The 17,299-nt window shown below is 46.7% G+C and overlaps 1 protein-coding gene across 3 annotated transcripts in view; it reads left to right on the forward strand.

Moving 5' to 3' along the window:
- LOC132881548 (rho-associated protein kinase 2-like) overlaps window positions 1–17,299 on the forward strand; it is a 240,113-nt gene that overhangs the window by 100,676 nt on the left and 122,138 nt on the right. The gene's annotated exons all lie outside the window — the stretch shown is intronic.

Here is a 17,299-nt window from a genome sequence, read left to right on the forward strand (position 1 = left end):
TGTGTGTGTGTGTGTGTGTGTGTGTGTGTGTTTCGGAGGAAATTATAGGGGGGTATGCGAAAGGGAGAAAAATGAGGTATTGGGAACACATGAGTGTTATTTTCTAATGTCAATAATATTCTTCTGCCACCTGATACTCTTCCACCTCATCTGTATGACAATGCGCAATGTAATACTTTCATGACCTTTTTTAATGCTAAAATTGAAAGTATCCACCAGCAATTGACTTCATCTGGTAATATAGCACATAGCTTGCCTTATCCAGCTTTCTATGATTCCCCGCTTTCTTTTCTTTCTAGTTTTATACTTCCAACTATGGCTGATATCTCTGGTTTTATTCAAAAATCTAAATCTTCTACCTGCCAGTTAGTCCCCTGTAACGTTCACTAGATGTGGGTGGAGCACAGAGGACGGCAGGACAGAGACTGAGTTCGCAAAAACTCTTTTATTTTCACTTTTCAGTGCAATCGGTTTCTCTCTCAGCCACACACGCACGCACACACATTCTCGTTGTGGAGAGCCCCCTCTGCTCTCGCTCTCCCTCCTTAAATAGCCCGGTTTACTGGGGAGAACACACACAAAACATAGATTAATCACACTCAGGTGAAGCGATTCTGCCACTTACCTTCCCCAACTCCGCCCTCCTGTCACAGACCGGCGCTTGACCACGCCCCCGCTGTCACATACCCCCACCGCCCGACTCAGGCCGGGCGCCCATCCAGCCCGCAGCCGACTCCCCCCCCCTTGACGGGAGAGGAAGTCCGCCACGACCATCTGCGCCCCCGGCCTGTGGACCACCTTGAAGTTGAAAGGTTGGAGCGCTAGATACCAACGGGTGATCCGCGCGTTGGCATCCTTCATGCGGTGGAGCCACTGGAGGGGCGCGTGGTCCGAACAGAGGGTGAAAGAGCGCCCCAGCAGGTAGTAACGGAGGGCAAGGACCGCCCATTTGATCGCCAGGCACTCTTTCTCGATGGTGCTGTAGTGCCCCTCACACACCGACAGCTTCCGGCTGATGTATAATACTGGGCGATCCTCTCCCCCCACCTGCGGGGACAAAACGGCCCCCAGCCCTCTGTCTGACGCATCCGTCTGTAACAAAAAAGGGAGAGAGAAGTCAGGGGAGTGTAAAAGTGGCCCCCCACACAGTGCAGCCTATACCTCAGAGAAAGCCCGCTGGCACTGCTCCGTCCACTGGACCGGACCTGGCGCCCCCTTTTTAGTGAGGTCAGTCAGCGGGCTGGTGACGTCCGAATAATTAGGTATAAACCTACGATAATAGCCAGCCAACCCCAGGAACTGTCTCACCCCCTTTTTGGTCTTGGGCCTCGGGCAGGCCGCAATCGCTGCTGTCTTATTAATTTGGGGACGCACCTGCCCGTTACCCAAGTGGAAGCCCAGATACCGTACTTCCACCCGCCCAATCGCACACTTCTTCGGGTTGGCAGTGAGCTCCGCCCGCCTCAGCGACCTAAGGACGGCCCTCAGGTGTTGCAGGTGCCGCTGCCAGTCTCATCTCATCTCATCTCATTATCTCTAGCCGCTTTATCCTTCTACAGGGTTGCAGGCAAGCTGGAGCCTATCCCAGCTGACTACGGGCGAAAGGCGGGGTACACCCTGGACAAGTCGCCAGGTCATCACAGGGCTGACACATAGACACAGACAACCATTCACACTCACATTCACACCTACGGTCAATTTAGAGTCACCAGTTAACCTAACCTGCATGTCTTTGGACTGTGGGGGAAACCGGAGCACCCGGAGGAAACCCACGCGGACACGGGGAGAACATGCAAACTCCACACAGAAAGGCCCCCGCCGGCCCCGGGGCTCGAACCCAGGACCTTCTTGCTGTGAGGCGACAGCGCTAACCACTACACCACCGTGCCGCCCCCGCTGCCAGTCATTACTATAAATGATGATGTCATCCAAGTAAGCGGCCGCATAGGTGGCGTGGGGCCGGAGGATCCGGTCCATCAGCCGCTGAAACGTAGCGGGCGCCCTAAACAGCCCAAACGGAAGTGTGACGAACTGGTGTAAGCCGAACGGTGTGGAGAAGGCTGTTTTTTCCCGGGATAATGGAGTCAAGGGGATCTGCCAATATCCCTTCGTCAAATCCAGTGTCGAGTAAAAGCGAGCCGTGCCTAGTCGATCGAGCAGCTCATCAATACGAGGCATTGGGTACGCGTCGAATTTAGACACCGCGTTGACTTTTCTATAGTCCACACAGAACCGGACCGAGCCGTCGGCCTTGGGAACCAAGACCACCGGGCTGCTCCAGTCACTGTGGGACTCCTCGACGATGCCCATTTCGAGCATGGCCTGAAGTTCTTCCCGAACCACCTTTTTTTTGTGTTCGGGTAATCTATAAGGACGGCTACGCACTACCACCCCCGGGGGCGTCTCTATGTGGTGTTCTATGAGGTTGGTGCGACCGGGCAGGGGCGAGAACACATCCGAAAACTCGGCCTGCAACTGGGCGACCTCCGTGAGTTGGGTCGGGGAGAAGTGGTCTCCACAGGGGACCGGAGAGGTGCGAGATGCCAATGACCCTTTTTGGACCTCCGGCCCCAGCTCCGCCTTCTCCGGAACTACCGACACCAACGCCACGGGGACCTCCTCGTTCCAGAGCTTCAGCAGATTGAGGTGGTAGATCTGTAGCGCCCCCTCCCTGTCCGTTCGCCTAACCTCATAGTCGACGTCCCCGACTCGCCGTGTGACCTCGAAGGGCCCTTGCCACTTGGCGATTAATTTGGAGCTCGACGTGGGCAGCAGGACGAGTACCTTATCTCCCGGAGTGAACTCTCTAAGGCGCGTGCCCTTGTTGTACAGGCGGGTTTGCTGTTCCTGGGCCTGCCGCAAATTCTCCTGAGTTAAGTGGGTGAGCGTGTGGAGTTTTGCGCGCAGATCCATAACGTATTGAATTTCATTTTTGCTCTGCGAAGGTCCCTCCTCCCAATTTTCCCGCAGTACATCTAAGTTGCCGCGCGGCTTACGCCCATACAATAATTCAAACGGGGAGAACCCCATGGAGGCTTGGGGGACCTCTCGCACTGCAAACAACAAGGGTTCGAGCCACTTATCCCAGTTACGTGCGTCCTCACTTACAAATTTTTTGATAATATTCTTGAGGGTGCGGTTGAACCGTTCGACTAAACCGTCCATCTGTGGGTGATACACGCTGGTGCGGATCGGCTTAATACCCAGTAGCCCATACAGTTCGGCCAGTGTTCGTGACATAAACGAGGTGCCTTGGTCAGTCAGAATCTCTTTCGGGATTCCGACCCGGGAGATGACGTGGAAGAGGGCCTCTGCAATACTACGTGCGGAGATATTGCGAAGAGGCACCGCTTCCGGGTATCGCGTTGCATAGTCCACCAGAACCAATATAAAGCGGTACCCTCGTGTTGACCGATCTAATGGCCCGACGAGATCCATCCCAATTCTTTCAAACGGGGTCTCGATTAATGGTAGGGGGCGCAAGGGCGCTTTTGGAATGGCCGCTGGATTTACTAACTGGCATTCGCGGCACGCCGTACACCACTTACGGACGTCGCCGCGAATCCCCGGCCAATAGAATCGGGCCATTATCCGGGCGAGTGTTTTATCCTGCCCGAGGTGTCCCACCATGGGATTAAAGTGAGCCGCCTGGAATACCAATTCCCGGCGGCTCTTTGGAATTAACAACTGGGTGACACGCTCCTTCGTCTGAGTGTCCTGCGTCACTCGGTACAACCTATCCTTTAAAATGGAAAAATAGGGGAAGGTCAGGGTGGCGTTTGGCTGGAGCGTTTGACCATCGATTACTCTCACTTGGTCAAACGCGTGTTGCAGAGTTTCGTCTCGCAATTGTTCCAGTGGGAAATCCGCAAGGGATTCCCCAATAGAAAGAGGAGGGGCCGGGGGCTCCTCACTCTGTCGCGAAGATGACGTAGACGGCTCTGCGACCGCAGCTCCAGCCAAAACGACACCGGGACCCCCCCCGCTAACCGGCAGGACCCACTCTTTACTAGGTGTGCCATCAACCCCCGGAATCCCGGCCAATCAGTCCCCAAGATCAAAGAGTGGGTAAGGCGAGGATTAACCGCCGCCTTTACTATGGATTTGTCCCCTCTGAAATGTATGTGGACCGACACCAACGGGTAGCAGTGAACATCCCCGTGCACACACAACACCTTCACCCCTTGTGCTCCCCCCAATGCCTCGTCTTGCACCAGGCTTTGGCGGATCGAGGTCTGGTTGCAACCCGAATCCACCAACGCCTGATATGTCGCCCCTTGTACACTTACCGGTATGCGATACGCTCCGGCCTGATCGAGGGCAGCCTCTGGCGTGTTGGGGATCCGCACCACTGCCCCCACCTCCATCGCGACACACTGTTGCTGCAGGTGGCCCGGTTCCCCGCAGCGCCAGCAAACTGGCCCGGGCCTCCCCTCTGCAGCTGTGGTTTGGGGGTCACTCACCTGAGGGGGGGGAGAGACAGACACAGAAGGGAGAAACGGGAGGGCACCACGGGTGCGGCGGGCCGGCTGGGGTGGAGCCGGCCCCCGCCTCCGTGGTGGGGGAATGGGGCGAGGACGGGACACGGGAGGAGGGGGAAGAGAGAGAGAGAGAAGAGGAGAGAGAAGATGATGACATCCGTTGTCCTGCCGCCGGGACAGCCGCCAGATGATCCTCCGCCAGTCCTACGGCCTGATCCAGCGACGCCGGGCGGTGGCACTGGACCCACTCCGCGGTTCCGGCGGGTAGGCGGGCGATGAACTGTTCCAGCGCCACCTGGTCGATGATCCCCTCGGCGTCGCGATCTTCGGCCCTCAGCCACCGCCAGCAGGCGTCCCGGAGCTGCTGGCCGAACGCGAACGGGCTGCCGACTTCCTCCATTCGCAGCGCGCGGAAGCGCTGGTGCTGCTGCTCCGGCGTGCGCCCCACGCGCTGGAGGACAGCCCGACGAAGGTCAGCGTAGGCCAGCCGGTGGTCGGCGGGGAGCTGTAGTGCAGCTAACTGCGCCTCTCCCGTCAGGAGGGGGAGGAGGCGCGCCGCGCGCTGCTCCATCGGCCACCCCGAGGCTTCGGCGACCTGTTCGAACAACGCGATGAATGCCTCAGGGTCGTCCTGCGGGCCCATCTTAGTCAAGGTGATGGGAGATGGGCCCGCGGCCGGGGCGCTGGTGGACCCCGCCGATGCGAGGAGGCGCCGGAACGCCTCTCAGTCTTCCTGTTGAGCCAGCACCAGGGCTTCGAAGCGCTGCTCCTGCTCCTTCCGGAGCATGACGAGTGCCTGGTGCTGGCTCTGCTGAGCCGTGGCGAGGGCGTGGATCAAGTCCGCGAACGGGGAGGATTCCATGGGGCTGCAGGACAGGTGCTCCACGATTCCCAGGTTTCGGCACCACTGTAACGTTCACTAGATGTGGGTGGAGCACAGAGGACGGCAGGACAGAGACTGAGTTCGCAAAAACTCTTTTATTTTCACTTTTCAGTGCAATCGGTTTCTCTCTCAGCCACACACGCACGCACACACATTCTCGTTGTGGAGAGCCCCCTCTGCTCTCGCTCTCCCTCCTTAAATAGCCCGGTTTACTGGGGAGAACACACACAAAACATAGATTAATCACACTCAGGTGAAGCGATTCTGCCACTTACCTTCCCCAACTCCACCCTCCTGTCACAGACCGGCGCTTGACCACGCCCCCGCTGCCACATCCCCCTTCCTACTCATCTGGTAATAACTTGTTTACCCTCCATTTCCTCACTAATAACTGACATAATTTATTCCTCCCTTATTAGTGGTCTTGTACTTTCATCTCTTAAAACAGCTACAATAATTACAATTCTTTAAAAACTTGGTGCTGATCCCAATAATCTGAACAATTTTTATCCAAACTCAAAACTACCTTTCCTCTCAAAAATACTTGAAAAATCTGTTGTAGATCAGGTTTACTCTCATCTTTCTAACAATCATTTGTTTGAACAATTTCAGTCTGGGTTTCATCCATTTCACTGTATAGACCCTTTTCACTCACGTGACCTTCGTAAACGCGACCGCCATTTTGGACATGAAGAAATAACGGTTTATGGCACAGACCCTTTCGGTTCTCGCTCATCTAGCTGCTACAATGACTGCTTAGACTGCAACAATAATACCTAACACACATTCAAGTATCCGTCGTAAAGACGTGAAACTCGTCGAGTGACGTGTGTGTTCATTGATAAGCTAACGCAATCTAAAAGTAGACATACCATCACACTGCCCTGGCGCTGTGTACAGTTTACCTTCTATGGTTTGTGCACTCACTATTTGCCATTACTTTCTCCAACCCAGTGTTCGAACTATGCCGATATTTTCGGGGGGTCCCCTTTTTTTCCCTTGGGGGGGTGCTTGCGCTTGTCTCAGATCGCGGATCTCCAAACACATGAGAAGCCTATCTTACGCACATATCACGCGGACTCCACACCTCCACACACGCATCGCGTCTGAAGTCATAACTCATCAGGGGAAATCGTGTCCGCATTGGCATGTTCAAAAAACAACCTCGTGTCAACAATGATACCACACGCAAGAAAAAACAGTCAGGCTACTCAACACATCTGATCCACAGCAGCACCAAAGCATCACTGGAAATCATGTCAACAACCAATCTTCCATTTCAACACGCGTCAACAAACAAATGGCACCACAAACATGAACGAATCGGTCAGGCTACCGATTCCAAACCCACAGCAGACGAATAATTAAATGCATCTTACCTTAAAGCAGAATCGACCACTAAGGAAGTCTGTTGGCACACTTCCTTTCTACTAGTTTGTGTCCCCAACCTGGCAGCAGCAGTCATTGTCATATCGGTTTATTTTATCTTTGATGTAAACACAACACTTCGGATATGCAAATGCTTCCCGTTACACACGATTGCTATGTCAATAAACATCATTTTGCCAATATTTTAGAGACCATCCATCTTCTCCGTCGGTCAGCATCTGTCGGGATCCGATAAAATGATAAATCTTGCCTTGTGTGTTGATGGTTACTACATCCAGGTTCACAACAATATAATGGCATGATGGGAGTCTTACTGAAAGTAAAAACTTTCTTTGATGGCTATATTCCTTTCGATGCTTCGCTGTCGTTCCTTGTTGTTGGCTATGGTAGACTACTGGTAGTTCAAGTCCAAAATGGCGGCCGCGTTTGTCGTGACGTCACGTGGGAAGGGTCCATAGAGACAGCTTTGGTCAAAATCACCAAAGACCTGCTGATGGCAGCTGATTCTAGGCTGTTAATCATACTTGCGCTCCTTGATCTAAGTTCTGCCTTTGATACAATCTCCGAGAAAGATTAGATTCTACTGGCATCATCCTGGTTTCAGTCATATCTAGCAAACAGGCAACAGTTTATTTCTATTGGTGTTCATAAATCATCCACTGCTACTGTTGCTCAAGGTGCGCCTCAGGGTTCTGTCCTTGGTCCCCTTCTTTTTATATTATATATTTCTCCTATAGGCCAGATTATTCCTAACCATGGCCTTAACTTTCATTGTTATGCTGATGATATTCAAATCTACATCACTATCACCCCTTCCATAGCCTCTGTTCAGCTGCTAAGGTCTTGCATCACTGACCTTAAGCAATGGCTGTATAAGAACTGCCTTAAACTTAATGCTGACAAAACGGAGGTTCTATTAGTAGGTACCAAAAGACAGGTTCAGAATTTCTCCAGTTTTACTATTGATGTAGATGGTGTGTCTATTCATCCTTCCCAAGTTATAAAAAACCTTGGAGTTATCTTTGACTCCACCCTTACGTTTGAACCCCATCTTAAACTAATTACTAAGAATGCTTTCTTTCACCTCCGCAATATTGCTCGTCTCCACCCTTTTCTTTTGGAAACTGATGCCAATATGTTGGTCAATGCATTTATTTTTTTCTCGTCTTGACTATTGCAATTCTCTCTTTTATGGTTTCCCTGCCACATTGCTCAATCGCCTGCAGTACATTCAAAACTCAGCAGCAAGAATCCTCACACTCACCAAGCGCACTGCTCACATCACTCCTGTTTTACAGCAACTGCATTGGTTGCCAGTTATCTCCTGGATCAAATACAAATTTTGCTGTTAACCTATAAAGCTCTTCATGGTTTCGCTCCTTCCTATCTCTGTGAGTTAATTCATTTGTACTGTCCCTCCTGCTCCCTCAGATCTTCTGTCTGTGGACTTCTGACTGTTCCTTGTTTTAAATTGGCATCTATGGGTGGCAGATCATTTAGTGTTGCTGCTCCTAAACTTTGGAATTCGTTGCCACAATCGCTTCGTGACTGTTCCACACTCTCTTCCTTCAAAGCCAACTTGAAAACTTTTCTCTTTACCTCACACTATTCTTCCTAATTTTTTTTTTTTTTTGGTGGTAACTCTTTTGTAAAGCGTCCTTGGGTTTGTGAAAGGCGCTATATAAATTGAAATTATTATTATTATTATTATTATTATTATTATTATTATTATTATTATTATTATCGGCACTCGTCTAACCTAGTTTAAATAATATCTCTGGTCATATACAGTTTGTACAATTAAAAAATTTCAGACCATGCCATGGAAACTCTCTCAAGCAAAAATTATTCAAAGTCAAAGAGATTGCATAAAAGATTAGACCTTTATTAAATCAGTTAACAAAGGCCGAGTTCGGTCTGCAGAGTGAACTCATTCCAAATCTCAAATCATCCATTTTTATAGTATTCCACCAATGTCAGACTCACACTATATAAGGATACATTTCCATCTCTCTCTTCCAATATTGCCAAAGTGAATTGCACTGTTTTAATTCAAGGACAGACTTCCCTGATTATTCTTAATATTAAAACAAATCACCTGTGCTAATTGACAAATTTCAGCCTCTCTCTTCCAGTATCCCTAAAGTGAACTGCACTATTCTTAATTCAAGGACAGATTTCCCTGATTGTTCTTAATATTAAAACAAACCACCTGTGCTGAGTTACAAATATGTATCCAAACAAGGCTTTTAAGGTCATTTCAATGACATACATCCAAATAAGGGTGGCACGGTAGTGTAGTGGTTAGCACTGTCTCCTCACAGCAAGAAGGTCCTGGGTTCGAGCCTAGTGGCCAACAAGGGCCTTTCTGTGTGGAGTTTGCATGATGTCTGTGTGGGTTTCCACCAAGTGCTCCAGTTTCCTCCACAGTCCAAAGACATGCAGGTTAGGCAATTTGGTGTCTCTAAATTTACTGTAGGTGTGAATGGTTGTGTGTCTCTATGTGTCAGCCCTGCAATGACCTGGCGACTTGTCCAGGGTGTACCCTGCCTCTCGCCCATAGTCAGCTAGGATAGGCTCCAGCTTGCCTGTGACCCTGAACAGGATAAGTGGCTACAGATAATGGATGAATGGATGGACATCCAAATAAGGCTTGGTTCTGGTTTAAGGTTATTTCTAGTTCAACACATGCTTCAGGGTTCCATTAACAGTATAAAGCTTTGACCAATCTATTTGTAATATCAACTGCATTAATTCTTTACTGAAGATCAACATGACTGGCTTTGAATCAAAATACAATCATCATAAACCAAACTGTTGCTTGTATGATGACATCAAGGCATGTGTGCATGGTTACATATGTATGTGGTTACATTAAGGACAGAAAGTCACCACAATCACAGTCTTGCCCAGTTATAAGTGGTGTTCCCCAGGGCTGTGTTTAGGCCCCCTTTTAATTATTATTTATCTTCTGCCTCTTGGCCACATTTTTAGGAAATTTGGTATTCAGTTTCACTGTTATGCTGATCACCTTAGGCCAAAGATTGATGATCAACTTTGTAGTTATATCATCAGATCTGCAGCCATATGTCTTTGACACTCGGGTAAAGAGAGGATCAAAGCTGTCAGTTGATCACCACCTGGTGATGAGTCAGATCAGATGGTGGGGGAGGCTGCCAAACAGACCTGGCAAACCCAAGCATGTAGTGAGGGTGAACTGGGAATGTCTGGCGGAGTCCTCTGTTTGTGAGATCTTCAATTCCCATCTCCAGAAGAGCTTTTCATGCATCCTGGGGGAGGTTGGGGACATAGAATCCCAATGGACCATGTTCAAAACCTCTATTGTAGAGGCAGCTGGTAGGGGCTGTGGCTGAAAGGTCATCAGTGCCTGTCATGGTGGTAACCTAAGAACCCACTGGTGGACACTGATGGTGGAGGAAGCCATCAAGCTGAAGAAAGAGGCCTTTTGGGCTTGGTTGGCCCAGGGGTCCCTTGAGGAAGCAGGCAGGTACTGGGAGGCCAGAAGTGCTGCAGTGTCAGCAGTTGCTGAAGCAAAAACCTGGGTGTGGGAGGAGTTCAGGGAGACCATGGAGAAGGGCTTTTGGTGGGTCTCAAGGAAGTTCTGGCAAACCGTTCAGTGACTCAGGAAAGGGAAGCAGGGCTTGCCTCAGGCTGTGCACAGCTGGGAAGGAGAACTGTTGACCTTAACTGGGGATATTGTCGGGCAGTGGAAGGAACACTTTGAGGAACTAATGAACCCGTCCTACCTGTCCTCCTTGGAGGAGGTGGAGTCTGAGGACTTGGGGGAAGCTTTACCCATATCTCTGGCAGAGGTCACTGAGGCAGTCAAGAAGCTCCTTGATGGCAAGGCGCCAGAGGTGGATGAGATTCGCCCTGAGATGCTGAAGGCTTTGGAGATTGTTGGGCTGCCTTCACTGACATGCCTCTTCAATGTCACGTGGAGGTTGGGTACAATGCCTGTGGAGTGGCAGACTGTGGTGGTGGTTCCTCTTTCTAAAAAGGGGGACTGGAGAGTGTGCTCCAATTATAGGGGTATCACACTGCTCAGCCTCCCTGAGAAAGTTTATTCCAGGGTGCTGGAAAGGAAGCTCTGATTGATTGTCGAACCTCAGACTCAGAGGAGCAATGCGGATTCCATCCTGGTCGTGGAATGGTGGACCAGCTCTTTACCCTGGCAGGGTTGTTGGGGGGGTTAATGGGAGTATGACCAGCCATTCTACATGTGTTTTGTAGATTTGGAAAAGGCTTACGACCGTGTCCCCAGGGGCTCTTGGTTGTTGTGGTTTTTTTTGTTTGTTTGTTTTAACTTATTGATCATAGACAGTCAGCACAAACATTCAGAAACAAGAAATTGGAGTTACTAAAATGACAATAAGATGAAAAATCCACAGCACATATACTCACATATATAGACAGTAGCAAAACAAAAACAAAACACCACAAAACATGACAAAAGGGGGGGACTTGCTCTCGTCTCAGAACATTATTAGCAAAACAGGGCTCCATCTCTTCAAGAGTTTCTCCCTCTGGAGCCTCAACTTGTGAGTTATGTCTTCTATTCTATAAAGTTCCCCTACTCACTCCTTCTATAACTGAAATGTTGGGACCGTGGGCTTCAGCCAATTTACCATGATTCACTTAATGACTGCTGACAGGAGGATTTGCAGAAGGAACATATCATCCCTGCACTCAAAACCCTGAGGGGCAACTCCCAACAAAGCAACCAGTAGATCTTTGGGGACCTCTATTCTAAAAAAATATTGACCAGTGCTGAGTAAATATCATCCCAGTATTTCTTCAGTTTCTCACAAGACCAAAAGGTATGGACAAAGTTTGAGTCAGTTTCTCCACAATTCCTCCAGCAATTACTGGTGGCTGATGTTCTATACTTTCCTGTTATGTGCGGTGTCCTGGAGTATCCAACTATCATTTTCCATTTGAATTCTCTCCAACTATTGGAGCAAGTCACCTTGTGTGCCTCAGAACAAATTTTTGTCCAGGTTTCCCGAGAGATATCCTGTTTAAGCTCTGTTTCCCATTCTGTTTTGATGTCCAGAGCATCATGTGTTTCCATACTCTGGAGACTATTATAAAGACTAGAAATAGTCTTTCTCCCAGAAATACCAAGTTGAACCCCAATGAAATACTGTTCTATTGCAGATGGTGAGCGAATTTTCTCAATTTCTTCATGGTTGTTAAGGAAATCTCTAATTTTTAGAAACCTGAAGAAATCAGTATTTGGAAGTCCAAACTCTTCTTTAATCTGTGAAAATGACTTTGTGCCATTTGATTGAACTATCTGGTGAATGTAAATTAGACCATATCTAGCCCAGTGTTTGAAGCCTGCATCCAATTGTAGTGGTGTAAAATTGAGAGTGGGTTTAATTGTAGTTAAGGCTGACATGGAGTTTGCTAGTTTATGTTTTTTTCTGTACTTTTCTCCAAATTTGAGCTGTATTTTTTGTATATATATTTATCCTACAGGATCTCAGTGATATATTTGAGAATGATATCTGTTCTCGTGTATATTCACATTGTGACATTTCTATGTCTAACCACCAAGTTGAAATATCATTTGTAATCCAAGCAACCATGGGCTTTAGTTGTGCAGCCCAAAAATATAATTTTAAATATGGTAAAGCAAGCCCCCCCTTCAGATTTACAGAGCTGTAGAATTTTGAGTCGTATTCTGGGCCTCCTACCCTGCCATATAAATTGGGATATCAAATGATTCAACATACATAAGGCTGTTAATATCCAATGCCTCTGATTTATTAACATTTATTTTATAGTCAGAGTAATACCCAAATAGTTTAACATTGTCCATTAAAGCAGGTTTAGAACATGATGGATTTGATAAGTACAAAAGTACATCATCTGCATATAATGAGATTTTGTGCTCTTTCTCTCCTGCCATTATTCCAGTTATTTTTGTATTGTCTCTAATCATTTGAGCAAGTGGCTCAATACAAAGGGCAAAAAGAGCAAGCGATAGAGGGCAGCCTTGGCATGTACCTCTTTCAAGCTTAAAAGGCTTTGATACATGCCCATTAACCCTAATTGCAGCCCTAGGTCCTGAGTATAGGATGCAGATCCACGAAATGAACTTGTTACCAAATCCAAATCATACCAAGGCTTGAAATAAATATTTCCACGACATATGGTCAAACGCTTTTTCAGCATCTAAGGACAAAACCATAGCTTCAGAACCCTGAGAGGCTGCACAGGCTATGACATTCTGTGGACATTGTTCCCTGAGTAGCGGCTTGGGATAATCCCAGTTTGGTCTGGATTTATTATTTCAGGGATATATTTATTTAACCTGCAGGACAGAATAGATGTAAGTAGGTGCAGGTCTCCATTAAGGAGGGAGATGGGCCTATATGTACCACATTCAGAGGGGTCTTTACCCTCTTTGTATATGACTGCTATAATAGCATCTCGCCACGATGGGGCAAGTGTCTGTTTCTAACATACAGTTATATGCTTGTAATAAGAGAGGGATCTTATTATTTTTAAGATTTGAAATTACTTCTTCAAGTTCAGTGGGGGCAATAGGCAGGTGTAGCTTTTCTTTTGCACCATCGGGTAGTTGCGTTACATTGATTTGGTTTATAAATTTTTTAATCTCATTCTCACAGGTGGAGACCCCTGAGTTGGGGTAAAGAGTCTTGTAAAAATCAGTGAAGGCTTCTGAAATCTGTTCTGGTTCTGTCAAAGATTCTCTTGGGTTATTAGTTTTAATTTTCATTACTACTCGGGAGGATTGTTGTTTCCTTAGGTGAAATGCCAACAAACAGCTTGCCCTTGCTCCATGTTCATAGTACCTTTGCCTGGTATATTGCAAACACCCCTCTGCTTTTTCAGAAAGTAAAGTGTCTAATATCCTGCATGTCTCTATCAAAGACTTTATTATATCCTGAGAATGTGTGGTTTTATGTTGTTGTTCAAGAGCTTCTATTTTACTTTCTAGCCTTCTATGTTCAGACTCTTTTTCTTTCTTTTAAGCACTAGAAAAAGCTATAATATGACCTCTTAAGTACGCCTTAGCACAGTCCCATAATATTAGTGTAGATGTTTTTGGACTGGTGTTAAGTTCCAGATAGTTGTTCAGCTCCATTTTTACAAACTGAATAAAAGTGGGGTCATTGAGGAGAGATGTATCAAGCCTCCAGCTTTTAGAGCACTTTCTTTGACCCAAATACCATTCAGTTACGACTGGGGAGTGATCTGAAAGGGTCATTGGAAGTATTTTACAGTCTGTTATCCTATGTGTTTTTTTTTCCCCTGGGTGCAAACAAGAGGTCAATACATGAATACTGTATGATGAATGTCTTTTGGAGTAAAATGTGAAGTCTCAGCTGTTTTGGTATTTGTATCACCAAATATTTACTAGACCCATTTCTTGACAGTGATGGTTACTTTGCATACTTTGCAATACTTTGCTCATTTTGATGCCTGATGTGGACGTTGATATTGGGGTTTTATCTTTTAGCTGAGACATTACACAATTCATGTCACCACCTGCAATGAGAACCCCATTACTCCTGTCCAAGATGAAACCAAATACATTTTTAATTGGGTCATCTTCATTGGGAGTGTAAATATCGCACAAGGCAATGTGAATACCATCAATTATTCCATTTAGCAATAAGTATCTTCCCTTTGAATCTGCATAATGAGAAATGTGTGTGAAATTTAAACTTCTATTTATTAGTATAGCTACCCCTCTTTTTCTCCCTGATGTGTGAGATGAGAAATAAACTTTGTCAGCCCATGTTCTGCTAAGTTTGTCATGCAGTGTATCTGAAAGGTGTGTTTCCTGCAAAAATGCTATCCCACAGCCAAGCTGTTTCAATTGGCGAAGAATTTTATTTTCTTTACAGGACTATGAAGTCCATTTATATTATAACTAATTAACTTAACCCCATCAAAGTAAGCGAAAACCTGAGAAGTGTTGAATTTCAATCAGCCTTTTCAGAAATGGTTGGAGAACAAGTGAAATAGGAGGGGGGAAGGGAAGAAATAAAAATGGTCTACTGACTGTACATATACATACTGTAACTGTTAAAATTCAATGACAGAACAAACAACTACCTCAAAGAACGGTGAAGTAGTAATAGTAACAACAACAATAAATATCATTTCTTAAGACAAACAAAAGAAAAGGAGTTTCCAGGTAGCCTAAGCACTACCTGGGCCTTCAATGTTAGATGTTGTCCGCTATGCGGGTAAGTATGTCCCGCGTTTACCACTATCAAGAGGGGCAGATTACCCCCGCCCTATAGCCACGTACATACCATAATAAAGCAGTTAAGATGTATTATAAACAAAATGGAATGTTCAACATTGCTATAGCTCCCAGCAGTAGTTTAATCATGGATAGCCTAAATGATCAAGTCATAAGCCTAGAAATCTGACTTCACAGTTATGACAATGAGAAGGAAATAAGCTAGAAAGAGAAAAAAAAAGGACTATGATCTTTAACACAAGCAGGAGTAGGCCAATATTCCCATATTAACTGAAACTAATTTCCTGTGGTATATCTATAATGCAAAAGATCAACAAAAACTTATCTAGGCTATCTCTCACTTAAAGCATGTAACCAAAAATGCTGGGTTAAATATAGTAAGTCCCCAAAGTCCACAGTGCACCAAATGAAAAGACAAAGTTAACTCAAGAGGTGGTTGCACTTTATTTTAGTCTGTTATTGAAACGGTCTCACCAAGTCTGCTGAGAAATCCCTCCATGACACAAAACAAGTTGCGATCTACCTGTGCACAGCTACTCTTCATGCTGGTTGCTGTCCATCCCAAATGATGCAAATCTTTCTGTAGTCATTCCTCTTCGGATAGTGCCATGGTGATGCCCAGGTTTTGTAGGCCATCAGCTGCCTCCCATGTAGAATTGAAGACCAAAGTTTCACTGTGAACAAAAACTTTCAGCATTGCAGGATAAGGGCTCTGGAACTTAATCTGTTTGGCTTTCAGCTGCTTCTTGATGCTGGCATACCCCATTCTCTTCCTCTGCAGTGCTGGCGAGTAATTGTGATTCATTGTGATACTCTCGCCATTATATGTTAAGTTCTTCTCCTACTATGCCTTCTGTAATATGAACTGATTGGTCTTGAAACTGTGAAACTTTAGCATGAATGATCTAGGACTTGCAGATGGGTCATTAGGTTTCTGCTGAAGGGATCTGCGAGCACATTCCAATCTTAAATCAAACTCGACAGGCAGTTTTAGAATTGTGCGGAGAAGTTGTTTAATCCACTAGACCGTGTCTCCTTCTTCAGATCCTTCTTTAACACCGTATGTTCTCAGGTTATCCCATCTTTGTGCATTCTCCAAAGCCTCACACCTAGCCTCCAGCTGTTCATCCTGGTGTAAAAGAAAGGTGAGCAACTGTGTGTTTCAATTGTGTCCATCCTCTAGTGTGCTCACCCAGCCTTCTGCCTCTGAGATTCATCCCATTAGACCATGAACAATCTAGTCTATACTCATCACTTTTTCCGAGAGTTTGTCAAGTGAGTCATTGTTCTCCTGTCAAAAATTTCGAAGTTCAGTGATGATAGTAATATTCATGTCACTGTCAGGAGTTTGTTCAACTGGTAGCACTTTATTAGCATCAGCCAAGGCTAGCTCCTTTGATGCAGCACTGCTTTACTCTTCAAAATACTTAGACTTCCTCTGGTGGTTTCATCGTTCTTCTTTTGCATGGATTATGTATCATGGTGATATTACAAATCAATTTAGTGAAAATTAGGGGACAATAACTTAAATAAAGTATGTGGTTTAAATTTAAGGACAGGGAGCTACTCTCTCAAGCAGCCATTAGGTTCGTGACATCACCGGAACTCTCCCCAGGGGCTCTTGTGGGGGGCACTGTGGGAGTATGGGGTATCGGGGCCATTGCTACGAGCCATCTGGTCCTTGTAAAACCAAAGTGTGAGCTGTGTCCGTATTCTCGGCACAAAGTCAAACATGTTCCCAGTGGGTGTTGGACTCTGCCAAGGCTGCCCCTTGTTGCCAATCCTATTTGTGATATTCATGGATGGGATCTCAAGATGCAGCCAGGGTGAGGAGGGTGTCTGGTTTGGGAACCTCAGAATTGCGTCTCTGCTCTTTGCAGATGATGTGGTTCTGTTGGCTTCTTCAGAGCATGACCTTCAGCACGCATTGGGACGGTTTGCAGTCAAGAGTGAAGCAGCTGGGATGAGAGTCAGCACCTCCAAATCTGAGGCCATGGTTCTCTGCCAGAAAATGGTGGAGTGCTCCCTTCGGGTTGGGAGTAAGCTGCTGCCCTCAGTGAAGGAGTTCAAGTATCTCAGGGTCTTGTTCACAAGTGATGGTAAAGCGGAGCGTGAGCTGGACAGGCAGATTGGGGCAGCATCAGCAGTAATGCGGGCATTGTACCGGACCATTGTGGTAGTGAGGGAGCTGAGCCAGAAAGCAAAGCTTTCAATTTACCAGTTAATCTATGTTCCAACCCTCACCTATGGTCATGAGCTTTGGGTAGTGACCGA

This window comes from Neoarius graeffei, chromosome 2 (assembly GCF_027579695.1).
Source record: "Neoarius graeffei isolate fNeoGra1 chromosome 2, fNeoGra1.pri, whole genome shotgun sequence".
Classification (NCBI taxonomy): Eukaryota; Metazoa; Chordata; class Actinopteri; order Siluriformes; family Ariidae; genus Neoarius; species Neoarius graeffei.